Raw genomic sequence first — 14,206 nt, 5'->3', positions numbered from 1 at the left:
TTGGGTCGTCCCCTCTTCCCATCCCTAAAGGCCGGTTGAGCGCGGGTGGCCCAGGGGACCACCCTGGTTCCCGGGGGGTGAAGATGGCTCCTTTGCTGGGAGGAGGGATGGGCTGCGCTGCCCCTGACCGCCCTCCCTCCCCGGGCTGGCTGAGTGGGTGCCGTGGCCCTGGATTGGCCCCCGCGCAACGTTTCCGCTCGTCTCCTTGCCTGTCGTGTGTTTGGTTGGGCTCGCGCGCAGCTGGTTGTGATTGGGCGCACTCGGGTGGGGGTTCCCGGTGCCGGGATTGGCGGTGGCGCGGCGTACGGTCGGTTGCCAACGGGTTTACGCTCACAAGGGATTCACACGATTAATGGGTTCTAGATCACAGTGTTGATTTGTGTACACTCTACCCCTCCCACTCAATTAGCTTATATTTTCCCCCACCCCTTCTTTTCCTGGTCAACAGGCCCCCCTTCATGGTGTCAACCGGAAATACATCTAGCTGACGACAGCACCAACATATTAATAGTTAGTGTAGGCGTTCAATGTATTTCTTGCTGTTGCTTTTTTTTTCTTTCTTTTCTTGTGTTTCTTTTTTTCTGTTCCCCCATAACCCTTTCCTGTTCGCTGCTTTGTCATAATAAATGAGGTATGTTGAATGATCACAATGGGAGTATGTCATACTCTCAATGTGAAACATTAAAAGTGCTCAGACCAACCGAACACTTAGAATTCCAATCTCTGTGTCAAACAGCTGAACAGGACAGGTTTAAAGGTAAAAAAAAAACTATAATCATAAATTACTAAAAGTTGGAAGCTATGACAAAAAAGTCCCATTAATGGATCCGTTTCGTGCTACTGCCAAAACTGTGGTGTCCAAATGTGGCATATAGTACAAGCCACTATTCCACATTTCCATGCTGCACAAAACTGATATCCTTTGAATAACAAAGAAGATGTTGCATTAGGCAAAATAGCAGCAATGGTAATGGACTTTCTCTGTTAGCCTAGAATATTGACTTGTTCCTCGCTTGTGTTATTAAGCTGCCACCAAACAGTCCCTTCTTTTGAACCTTAAAAACAGAAGAGAAACCCTCGGGGTGGACACCCACAGTCGAAAGCTATACTTTTCTCCTGCCTGTTATTTCAAGTTGCTTGGTAATAAATTGAGGAAAACAAATCCAGCAGCCTTGTATATTTTCAGAACCTTTTTCGTGAACGCTATATCCCAAGGGTGTCGACATTAGCATGTGAGTTAGCAGCTACTGTATGTGCGCTCCGAAAACATGGATCAAGATATGACATGGATGATGTATTACCCAAGATTAAAAAATAGCAGGCAGGATGTTTTTCAGCAAATATAAACTCTTATTATTATTATTCATCATGGCTCAAAGAAAAGCTGTTTTTTCTTGATAACCTCACGATCCACAATAAGAGCGTCAACCACCAGTGTATGCAGCACTGCTGTGCCGAATTGACCGCAAAAAGGAGGTCTTAAGCAAGCAGCTCTGTTGTATGGGAAATGTGCGCTCTAAGCCTTGTCACTCACTTCTTGTAACCACCAATGATGGATGGACGGCCGGTATGAACTCGCTCTAACCTTTTCCACCTGTGTGTGCTTTGTAAAGAAAATAAGAGGACTGTTGACGCAGACAAGATGATTTTGCTTAGCGCTTTTCCCGGGCTCTTTTATTTTACAAAAGTGATGGCACATACCAAGGGCGTAGTTTTGCATAGGGACGGTAGGGAGATAACATTACCAACTTTTAAGGATGCTCAAATTATCCCCACCCACTTTTAATCAACCTTATTTCCATTATATAATGACTTCAGTTATATAGGTCATTTAGATTGTCTTCCTATATGTTGTAAGGATAGAATTGATCCTACCATTATTAAGTGAATTACACTACTTTTATTATGTTCAGACTTACACTGATCCCTTATCACTCGCTGAATGTGCCAGTCCATTTTTTCCCCTGAAACGCACGTTTGATTGGCTGATGACTTGAGCCCCCCCCACACACACCCATTCACAGCCCGACAGAAATACAACATGCCGCCTCCCCCGACCCCTTCAAAGACAAGGGATATTAAAAAGTTTTTTTCTGCCAGCAGCAGCCACTGTAAGTAATGTAAAAATACGTCAATTTTGTGGAGGTGGGGAACACTCCACTAAATTTGCTACTGCCACAGTGCTTCAAGTCGATTTTACTGAGATTTCTTGAAATAAGAAAACAGCTAGCTGAAAATAATCTTAACAGACCTATTTCAAGGAAAAAGTTTGTATATTTAAACTTAAAAGAAAAACTTGTTCATCAGAAATGTTCTTAATTCAAGAATATTGTTCAAAACATTATTTGAAAGAATTTTTTTCTTGATTTAGGTGAAAAATGACCAACTTTTAAATGTATGGGCTCAATATGAACAAATAGTCCCGATCGATCGGGTCCGATAACGTCATTTTCAAAGTATCGGAATCGGCAAAAAAATATCAGACATGCTTTTTTTAAGATTTTTTTTTTTTTTAATTAAATCGTTTTCTAATTGTATTTAACGTTACAGACAAAATGTCTTACACTCATCCAGAGTCTTTAGTTTTGGCTTAAAGTAGGGCTATCAAATTCATCACGTTAACGGCGGTAATAACATTTAAACATTTAACGCATTTAATGCATGCGCTGCACTATCCACTCACGCATTGTCGTGTTCAATCTTTAATGGCACCAAACAGGTAACAAAAACAGCAATAACCTCAATCTCCATCACCTAATTTTTATTTTCCCTTATTTCCTCACATGTTAAATGCCAAATCTCAATTTTAATCAAGTGTGAAAGTAGCTAGAATTTCTTGCCGGAACTCCTCGATGTGAAGGTCGCCATGGAGCCAGAAATTTTATTTATTTATTTTTCATTCAAAATTGTATTTTTTTCAATGATTTGCAAAATAAAAGTTAACAAAAACGGCAATAACCCCAACCTCCATCTCCTAATTTTTATTTTCCCTCATTTCCTCACATACTAAATGCCAAATCTCAATTTTAACTACTTAAGAACGTAGGATATATATTAAAATTGAAGTTAATGTAAACATTTCCTTTTTTGTTTTAATAATAAAGATATATGTAACAAATTCAGAAAAATAAGTACAAATGACTTATATTATGCAGAGTGAAATGGAATATATTTTGAAGATCGCGCAAACATTGACTTTTTTAAATCATAAGGAAATGAATAGGTAGCCTAACATATAATGAACAAATATACGTCCAAAGTGCACATTGACAGCTCAGATGTTCTGAACCTCCCCATCAGAGCAAACTAAATATGATAATAAGCCTCCTCAACTCTTCTGTTGCGCTTAAAGATTTCAATTCAACAAGCTTTTTTTTCTTTTTTGCTGTTCCATTAAAACATGCACATTTGAACCAATCAGAGCTAATCATCTCTGCTGATCACATGTCAGTATATCAGCCAATTGAACAGATAAATGAGTCCAGGCGTTTTGCTTTGCTGCGTGCATTCGCACATTGACGTGACTCATCATCGTCATACTCAGATAAATGCAGCAGCTGGGGAAACCTCCATGCCGTCCGTGGAATTAAATCAATAAGAAATATTGGTGGAAACGGATTACCCTACACAAGCACTTTATTATGCTAGTTGTTAACACTTGTGTATGTAAATCTGATGTTGGTATATTGTTTTCTTCTTTTTTTACATAGCGTTTTGACACTTGCTGTCATATTTTCGGAATCAAAGCACCGTGTACCGGAACAGCATTCCGGCCCTGAATCTTATACCGGAACTGCGTTCTGGCCCTGAATCTTATACCGGAAGTGCGTTCCTGACCGTTCTGGCCCACTTTCACCCCTGAGTAGGAGGGGAAGCAACCAGCTGGCAGAGGCGAGATCAGCTGACTGAAAGAGTCTCAAAAAAATAACAAACGGCCAGGGCCATCACAAAGTGGAAGAATATGACGCATTAATCTGTTAACTAGCCTTTAACACTCAAAAAAAGATGAAGAAATTTGACTAGATTTAACAAAAATGATCAGATTAAGACGGTATAAATTTGCAGTGTGAAAGTTAGTAGAGGTCAATACAGATGTATTTTGCATTAATCATGTAGCCTATCAGTTAATTGAGCTCATATTGGTGAGAAATGTAGCCCTGACCCATATTCACCAAATATGTTTGGTCTTATTAATGTCCCGTTCCCAGCAAAAAGTGTACATGCAAGTTATGCTGTTATATCGTCCCTACCAATATTAAGACCAAACCTACGCCCTTGGCGCATACCACACCTGTGTAGGGCACAGAAGGACAATTCAACACCTCCAGGAGACGAGAAGGAGAATGTAAAAGCGTGGAGTTAATGGCCTGGGAACAGTGCGGCAGTAACAATACTTAATCTATAAAAGGCAATTTGAGGCTCCAGACGCTCAATGGTGAAGCGATTCGCTCAGATTGATCAAGGAGCATCACATATGTCTCCATGTTTTAAGCACATGGAACTGTCAGGGGGATTTGAAGTTGGATTGAATGGATTTGTGGAGATGGGCTTAGTAATAAATCCAGAAGTTGCAAATAGAATTCTCAAAGTATTTTAACTGCATTTACCGGGAGTGACGAGAATTTTAAGTTTATAATAATATCAGTGCCGTTTTAATGAAGAAAACTGGCTTGAGAAAAATCACATCTCGGAGCAGAAACTCAAAGGTGTAACAGCGCTTCGGTGAAAACGCAGAGGTCTAAATTCACTGATAAATTACAAGGCTTTGTTTATTTTAATTGATTCTCGTTAAAAACTCATTTCCCTTTCTCCAATTGAAATGAATAAGGCACGTCTACCATTAAAAATGTAGAACCCGTGGCTCTTGTTGCATCTCTTCCTCTCCGAAGATGAATGTGCTGAAAAGAAAAAAAGGAAATCCTACGCAATAATTCACTTCTAATGATTACCAGATCCATGAAGATGGATGACCATTGCAGTGTGGGTCACATAGCAGTGTTTCACAGCTAATATGTTCACACATACGACACATAAATTATTAAATATATCTTAGTGCACTACACAAAATATTAACTGATACTGTAGTAGTATTTTATGCCATCAAGCAACACTATTTCCTTCTAATTTCAAAAACCTCCATGAAGTCGGCCCCCCATCAGACGCAAATTTATAGAAAAATTATGTCATTCGTTTGTTCTATGATTGTGCTCGTTTGTAAAAAAAAAAAAAAAAAATTGTGTTTGTGCTGCTATTGTTTTTGAGATATTAACAATTCTTTTATAGACAAGTTTCCTGAGCGCCATCTTTGAAAATGTTTGCTCCGAACTTCCGGTTTAGTAAAAACAACATGAATTGAAGTAAGCAGTATTGTTGACAAAGTTAAAACTTCAAAATCAAGCCAGAGGAACCCACTGAATCTCCAAAAACGGATTCAGCACAACGTAGATGAGACGTAGAACAAATTGTATGATTGTTCTCATCACTTCGTTGATCATTCATGAACAAAATTATAACAACATGTCAGCCTGTGTTGACGTGAGGAAAAGATTGATACGCCGGCCACTTCAGTGACCAAAATGAGGTGAAATTACAAATTATATTACATTTGCCGAATGCAGAAGGGCTGACACAGATTTTGTTGATACAAAGATATACTACAAGGTATGTACTAGAGATGTCCCGATCGATCGGCATCCCGAATCGGCAAAAAAATATCGGCCATGCCTTTTAAAAAAATTTTTTTTTTTTTAATTAATTTGTTTTCTAATTGTATTTAACGTTACAGACATAATATGTTACACTCATCCAGAGTCTTTAGTTTAGGCTTAAGGTAGGGTTATCAAAAATATCCCGATAACGGCAGCAATTAATTTATTTAAAAAATGTGTCATGTTAAAATAATTAACGCAATTAATGTATGCGCTGCAAGACCCTCTCACTCATTGTCGCGCTCAATCTTTAATGATGGCGTTTTACCTATATAGAGAGATAAAAGGCAGCGCTAAATGAGTAGAGTGAACTTTGGCAGCCTTTGGAGCCTTTCTTTAATTGGCTAAAGCCTTGCAATCCCTCTACCTATGGTTAAAAATATCATGGGGAGCAATGTGGGGAAGCAAGGTGGCGATTGATCTTTGTCTTAACACCCTAAGTTATTTCCCAAAGCAGAGAAGATATATCAATTGGTAGCACGGCGCACAGTCATGGTTCCACTTCCCATCATGCATTGGGGCATGGCTGCAGTATTATTTACTGAAAGCTCAACAAATACACTAGATGGCAATATTTAGTCACAATATACAAAGTCACAAGTCTTTCTATCCGTGGATCCCTCTCACAGAAAGAATGTTAATAATGTAAATGCCATCTTGAGGATTTATTGTCATAATAAACAAATACAGTACTTATGTACTGTATGTTGAATGTATATATTCGTCCGAGTTTTATTAATTTTTTTCTTAATGCATTGCCAAAATGTAAATGATCGGGAAAAATTATCGGGAATGATTGGAATTGAAGCGGGAGCAAATAAAAGCAATCAGATCGCGAAATATCGGGATCGGCAGATACTCAAACTGAAACGATCGGGATCGGATCAGGAGCAAAAAAACATGATCGGAACAACCCTAGTATGTACATATAAACAAAAATAGTATGTCAGTCTTTTTATTGCAGATATTGATCACAGTAAAAGATTTGGACAACATGATTCCATTTCTTGTTTTATTTAAAACGATTGGTGCATGTGCAAAACAGGTCAATAAATCACAATTTATGAAATTATTAGAAAATAGCATACAAGAATGTGATATCAGACAGCAGAGCCCCGGCGCCTTGCCAAACTTTCACCCGACATTACGACCTCCAGACGGGCTTTCTCCCGCTGTCCTCGGTAATTCCAGCTCCAATGGCGTATCTTAAAGTTGCTGCAGTTAAAAAGCTCGTAGTTAGATCTCGAGATCGAGCTGACGGTCCGCCGCGAGGCGAGCCAACGCCTCCAACCCCAGCCTCTCAGCCACCCACGGCGAGAAAGCACGTAGTCTCGATATATGTCCATCAACGTATAATAAATGTTGCTGTGAGGCACATCAACTTATCTTCCTTTGCCAAACAGCGTTTTCCACCTGTAAACAAATGAATTAGCAACAGGCTAGCAGCATATAGAGTAGTTGTAGTAAATAATGATAAAGATCATCATAATTACAATCATCATCGTAATAACAATATCAAAGTCAGCAAGTCATATCATGCGAAAGATTTTAGCTTTATTATTTTTTGAGCACTGGACACATGAAAATGCAGGGATAAGAAGAACATACCTTCCATCACACCAGCAGCAACTTGGCTACGAAAACACCTAGTCTTTGTGGTGGCACGAGCTTGGTTCCACATCTGCATTCATGAACATGTTGTCCTCTCCTGTCGTGATGATGGCAGATGGATGCGGTATTTCCATATTGTGTTTTTTAAGGGATTTTGATGAGTAATGTTACTCCAGCTCCACTGCTGTTTTGGATGGAGAAATTCTAAATCGGAAGTTGCGAGCAGACATAAGGAAGTAAAGCGGGAGTACCTCGGAAACTTGTCTTTCGGTCAATCGGTCAACCAGCCCCCCCTCCATTTTGATTAATGGCTAAGAATGGTGTCAATCATTTGTGCTACATTTGTGCTGGTTTGTCCTATAAATTTTTTTGTTTGTCCTTCTATCATTTTTGAGATATTGCGATATTAATTTCGAGTGATGACGTAGCTTTTCTGTGTCCAACTCCCGAGGCTGATGGAGCGTACCAGCTAGCACAAACGTAGCACAAACAAGCCTCTTCGGGTTCATTATGCGGTAAATGGGGTGCTTGCAATATTAATTTCGAGTGATGACGTGACTCGCAAGATCTCCATTTGCTGCAAAATTTACCCGAAATGGTGCCATTCGTTTATGCAACGTTTGTGCTGTAAAAATTTTCGTTTGTGCTGCTATCATTTCTGAGATATTTGTTATTCTTTCATAGACAACTTTCCTGAGCAAAACGTGGGCGGCGCCATCTTAGACCATTTCTGCTCCGAACGTCCTGTTTAGACGGAACAACATGAAGTGCCATTGAAGTAAGCAGTGTGTTGACAAAGTTAAAACTGCAAAATCAAGCCAGTGGAACCCACGGGATCTCCAAAAATGGATTCAGCACGACGTACATGAGACTCCGAGACTTTCTGTGCTGTGCGTGAACTCCTTCAAGTGCCTATACAGTGGGGAGAACAAGTATTTGATACACTGCCAATGGGTTTTTCCATTGACTGTGTATCAAATACTTGTTCTCCCCACTGTATATATGGTTGGAAGTGGAATGTTTTGATCTGCAAAGAAATAGTAGCTACAATGCGCTAGTGTGGATCTATCTCGCCATACGCCTTAAATCGAAACCAGCAGCAGACAATACGTTAAGGATGTGCTTTAAGCCAAAACGATCCACCTAAAAGATTGTATGTTTGTTCTCATCACTTCGTTGATCATTCGTGGATAAAATTCTAACAACCTCTGTAGCCTGTGCTAACGTGAGGTGTAGATTGATACGCCACTCGAGTGACCAAAATGAGGCAAAATTACAAATAATATTATAGTTGCCGAACGCAGAAGGGCTGACACAGATTTTGTTGTAACAAGGAAATTCTGCAAGGTATTTTTCACCTGGTTAAATTATAGTTATATTATTATGAGGTCATCACACATGTACATATAAACGCAAATAGTTAGAAAATAGTAGAAAATCCGCCGTGCGTCCGTCTTGCGGGAAAACAATGAAATTGCGACGTTGTCATATATCGTCGTATTTTCGAGCATGTGGTCATAAGTCGAGACAAATGGCGGTTCGAATTTTACGTCAGCTGTCGAAAGGATCATATGTCGATGCGATCGTATGTCGAGGTAGCACATTAATTTATAATTTTTCATTAGTGATATACTGTAAATGGCTGCACAGTGATCGAGTGGTTAGCACGTCAGCCTCACAGTTCTGAGATCAAGGGTTCAATCTCGGGCTTCAGCCTTCCTGTGTCGAGTTTGCATGTTCTCATCAGGCCTGCGTGCATTTTCTCTGGTTGCTGTCCTCCCACATCCCAAAAACATGCATGGGAGGTATTAGTGTGTGTGTACAGTGGGGCAAATAAGTATTTAGTCAACCACTAATTGTGCAAGATCCCCCACTGAAAATATTAGGGAGGCCTGTAATTGTCAACATGGGTAAACCTCAACCATGAGAGACAGAATGTGGGGGGAAAAAACAGAAAACACATTGTTTGATTTTTAAAGAATTTCTTTGCAAATCATGGTGGAAAATAAGTATTTGGTCAATACCAAAAGTTCCTCTCAATACTTTGTTATGTACCCTTGTTGGCAATAACGGAGGCCAAACTTTTTCTGTAACTCTTCACAAGCTTTTCTCACACTGTTGCTGGTATGTTGGCCCATTCCTCCAAGCAGATCTCCTCTAGGGCAGTGATGTTTTGGGGCTGTCGTTGGGCAACATGGACTTTCAACTCCCTCCTCACCCCGTGGCGTCAAAATGATAACAAGAACGGTGAGCAAAAATCCCAGAACCACACGGGGGGACCTAGTGAATGACCTACAGAGAGCTGGGACCACAGTAACAAAGGCTACTATCAGTAATACAATGCGCCGCCAGGGACTCAAATCCTGCACTGCCAGACGTGTCCCCCTGCTGAAGAAAGTACACGTCCAGGCCCGTCTGCGGTTCGCCAGAGAGCATTTGGATGATCCAGAAGAGGACTGGGAGAATGTGTTATGGTCAGATGAAACCAAAATAGAACTTTTTGATAGAAACACAGGTTCTCGTGTTTGGAGGGAAAAGAATGCTGAATTGCACCATACCCACTGTGAAGCATGGAGGTAGAAACATCATGCTTTGGGGCTGTTTTTCTGCAAATGGACCAGGACGACTGATCTGTGTAAAGGAAAGAATGAATGGGGCCATGTATCGAGAGATTTGAGCGAAAATCTCCTTCCATCAGCAAGAGCATTGAAGATGAGAGGTCTTCAATAGCCAGTCTCCAGATCCCAACCCCATAGAAAATCTGTGGAGGGAGTTGAAAATCCGTGTTGCCCAACGACAGCCCCAAAACATCACTGCTCTACAGGAAATCTGCATGGAGGAATGGGCCAAAATACCAGCAACAGTGTGTGAAAAGCTTGTGAAGAGTTACAGAAAACGTTTGGCCTCCGTTATTGCCAACAAAGGGTACATAACAAAGTATTGAGATGAACTTTTGGTATTGACCAAATACTTATTTTCCACCATGATTTGTAAATAAATTCTTTAAAAATCAAACAATGTGATTACCTGTTTTTTTTCCACATCCTCGCTCTCATGGTTGAGGTTTACCCATGTTGACAATTACAGGTCTCTTTAATATTTTCAAGTGGGAGAACTTGCACAATTAGTGGTTGACTAAATACTTATTTGCCCCACTGTAAATGGTTGTGCCTCTCCTTGTACCCTGCCATTGGCTGGCAACAGATTCAAGGTGTACAACAACTACCCCCCATAATAAGCTGGGATAGGCTCCAGCACCCTCGTGAGGATAATTTACTGTACATGTTTTTAGTAAATTTTCATTGCGCTTTCAATGGATTTCCTTGTTTTTTAGAACCACAAATGGATTCACTTCATTTCTGCACCATGTGAAACTCGTAGCTCTTTAATAGCAAATGACAGAGTTGGCTGGTTGCAATAAAAGTGTAATGAATTTCATCAGCACCAGTAATATGATCAGCAGTAGTGTATGGTGGCCAGAACAGGGCAGGCGTCCTAATTACGGAGTTGCAGTGTTGGGAAGAGCAGAGGCTAATCCTTTATGAGCATCTCTGACAGATGTGTCCAATTAATGGCCTGTCTAGAGGAAGACTAGTTTAGATGCATAGCATCGAGGGAATTTTATTTCAAAGTAAAAGACCCAAGACTCTTTTTTGAGTAGAATTAATAGTCAGATTTAATCAGGTTGTCCTTTTTTACTGTCATATGCTGAGACTACAGTTTTAAAAATGCTGGAATAAGTGATAAGTAAATTATTCATAGTAAGTTATGTCAACTTTTTTAACCCTTTTAGGGACAGTGGTCATTACAGCGGACATCTATTTAAAGGTGACATTAGCTTAACTCATTCACTGCCAGGTCAGGTCACAGAGTATTTGTTGTGGTAGATAGTAGAAGAGGGAAATTGATATTGATAACACTTACTGACAGCAATAGATGTCCAATCCGTTTCAACTGGGAGGGGCTGGAAGTCATCGGATGTTAAAATGGATTGGACGTCTATTCCCGTCAATGGAAGCCAAAGAGTTAGGCCATGTGAGGTCACATAACAAAAATAATAAATAATGAAGTTCTTTGAAATTATTCGGGGTTTATGTCTTTCTTCTTTTTTTTTTCAATTGATTACAATTTTTTTAATGGCGGTTGAAGATGGATGGACGATTTTTAAAGTTTTTTTTTTTTTTTTTTAATGAATTTTTTAAATTTATTTTTTATTACTCGTTTTTAGAGGTGTGCATTGGCACAGCCCTCACGATTCGATTCGATTACGATTCGGAGGGCCACGATTCGATTGGAGCTACTTCATATGCTGGTTTCAGTACTGCTGACCAATTTATTAAGTCTGTGTGCGGGACAGACGTTATTGATTTTATGACAGAGGCTGGGGGCCGGATGAAATTTGACCACGGGCCGCATTTGTACCCCGGGCCGGACTTTGGACATGTCTGTTTTAGATGCATATATGTTATATTTTTCTTATAGAATATTCAACGACGAATACGATTATTCAATGACGAATACGATGGACCCATTAAAACCTTTTGGGAAAAATCACCATTTCTTTAAGTAGTCTCATGAATAATGACTTGGCCTGTGAATACCACTGCTTTAATACTATGCGGTGACACCTCCTGGTACTTTTGGTAGGTGGTTACACTGTGAGCATTCATGTTGTGACGCTTGCTTGCTTGTCTGTGTGCATCATGCATTAATTCCGTGACATTGATTGTATTGTGAGGAATCTATAAGAGATTTGTTAAATAATCTGCCAAACGAATCCACTGAATTGATACGCGCGGAACCGGTTCTCTATAAGAACCGGTTCTCGATTCCCATCCCTACTTATTAATATTTAAGGTGCTGTTTTCTGAAATTTCCAGGTTCATGGTGAATCAGTAACAGGCACACTTTTGCAAAATAGACAATGTTTATTGATTAGAAAATGCAGAATAAATTAGATTTATTGATTACAATCCCACAAGAGCAAGCAAGCAAGTATCAACAAATGTCATATTGATGCTAGATTTGAGTTTGTCAACCCCAAAATCCCCGTGTTACCGTTACAGCAAAACGAAATGTCCCTTAGCAATGAAAATCGCCTACAGTGACAAATGAGCGGGGAGCCAAAACACTCCGGTAAGGCGGCGAAGGAAGTCCGTCAGCGGGTCACGTACGGATCACCTAGCTTTGTTCCTTCGCCGCCTTACCGGAGTGTTTTGGCTCCCCGCTCATTTGTCACGGTAAGCGATTTTCATTGCTAAGGGACATTTCGTTTTGCTGTAATGGTAACGCGGGGATTCTTGGGTTGAAAAACTCAAATCTAGCGTCATCATTGACATTTGTTGATACTTGTTTGCTTGCCCTTGTGGGATTGTAATCAATAAATCTCATTTATTCTGCATTTTCTAATCAATAAACATTGTCTATTTTGCAAAAGTGTGCCTGTTACTGATTCATCGCGAACCTGGAATTTTCGGAAAACAGGTGCCATGGAATACTACAGCAAGTGCCTTTAAATTGATAGCAGACCATATTTTTCAAATCCATTTGAAAAAAGTTACTGGAAAGGCTTAATAATGCAAATAAATTCTAATTAGTCTTTCTCAGCTGCCTTCACTAATATTGAGCCAGATTTTTGAAGTGTGCTAGCATGCCACTGAATCGGCTTGAATAGGCTTTCTATTCAGTTGTTACCGTGTGACTGTTTTGTCATTAGTAACAATTCATCAATTATGGTTGTGACATTATACCCAGAATTGCTGGGGGGGGGAGAAATAAGTGGACGTTCCTTGATGCATTGTTTGGGATACAATAAGTATGAAATGGAAGAAGATTTGAGTTCTGCATTCATTTTCTACATGTAAAATTACTTTGGTGCAGTCATTTTCACAATTTCTTAGGACCTCTAAAGCTTCTGTGCTTTGACTGAAATATTGGACTGAAGATGAGGGAGCTCTAACCCTCAACACTTCTTCTATGTGTCAACACATTTCCATTCCATCTTGAATGAATGAATTTGGTTTAAGAGGACAGTCAAAGACTCAGACGCGCTAGGTCTGGAAGAAGCCTTAATAGAGCTGAGCCACTTCTCCCCAGCTGTTCGGAGAAAAGCCTGTCTGCTTGCATGTACATGCATTTAGGCTGATTTGCACGGGATCCCGCTGGCAGGCTCACAGGCACGTTTCACTGCTGGAGATGTTACGCCGTTGTCTGGCAACCCTTTGGATCACAGAGTTGTGCGGCATGACCGTCGCATTGTAAAGTGTGAGCACAGCGAGCTGCTCATGCAAAAGACAGCTTGTAAACATAGAAACACAGCATCTGCATTCATTGATCTGTTGCCTGCCCTTCAGCGCTCATTACCTGGACTTATTATGAGGCATCGTTTTCATCCGCTGGCTGAGGGAGCGCAGGCCGAGGCCAAACACATGCACTCATTACGATCCATTTTAAACCGGAGGAAGCATATAAAGCACATGTTGAATGTGTCAGATTTAATTTCGAAGGTTGGATTCATGCTGCAGTTCCAAGTGCTCGTTATTGGGCTTTCATTTAAAGCAACACGAGGTAACTTTTCAGTTTTGGTCGATTTTAGCGACGCCGGTGGACAAAAGCAGTAGTGTTTTGCGTACGACAGGAGAAAAAAAAGTCTTAAATAGCAATATTATGTGAATTACAATCATATTTGAGACGATTCGACTATATACAACAATTTAGCAAAGCGCAGATGACGAGAAATTAGTCTTTTAATCTGCCGGTTAGCCACGCCTACCATTATATGGCTCTAGCGTCCCCAACAGGTGGATGACGTCATCGGGAGAATGGGCTCATTGCTTTTACAATTCAGCCCATTGAGGGAGAATTATTCAGAATGAGGAAAACACGAC

This window comes from Corythoichthys intestinalis, chromosome 10, assembly GCF_030265065.1.
Source record: "Corythoichthys intestinalis isolate RoL2023-P3 chromosome 10, ASM3026506v1, whole genome shotgun sequence".
Lineage (NCBI taxonomy): Eukaryota > Metazoa > Chordata > Actinopteri > Syngnathiformes > Syngnathidae > Corythoichthys > Corythoichthys intestinalis.
This window is presented reverse-complemented; position numbering follows the sequence as displayed.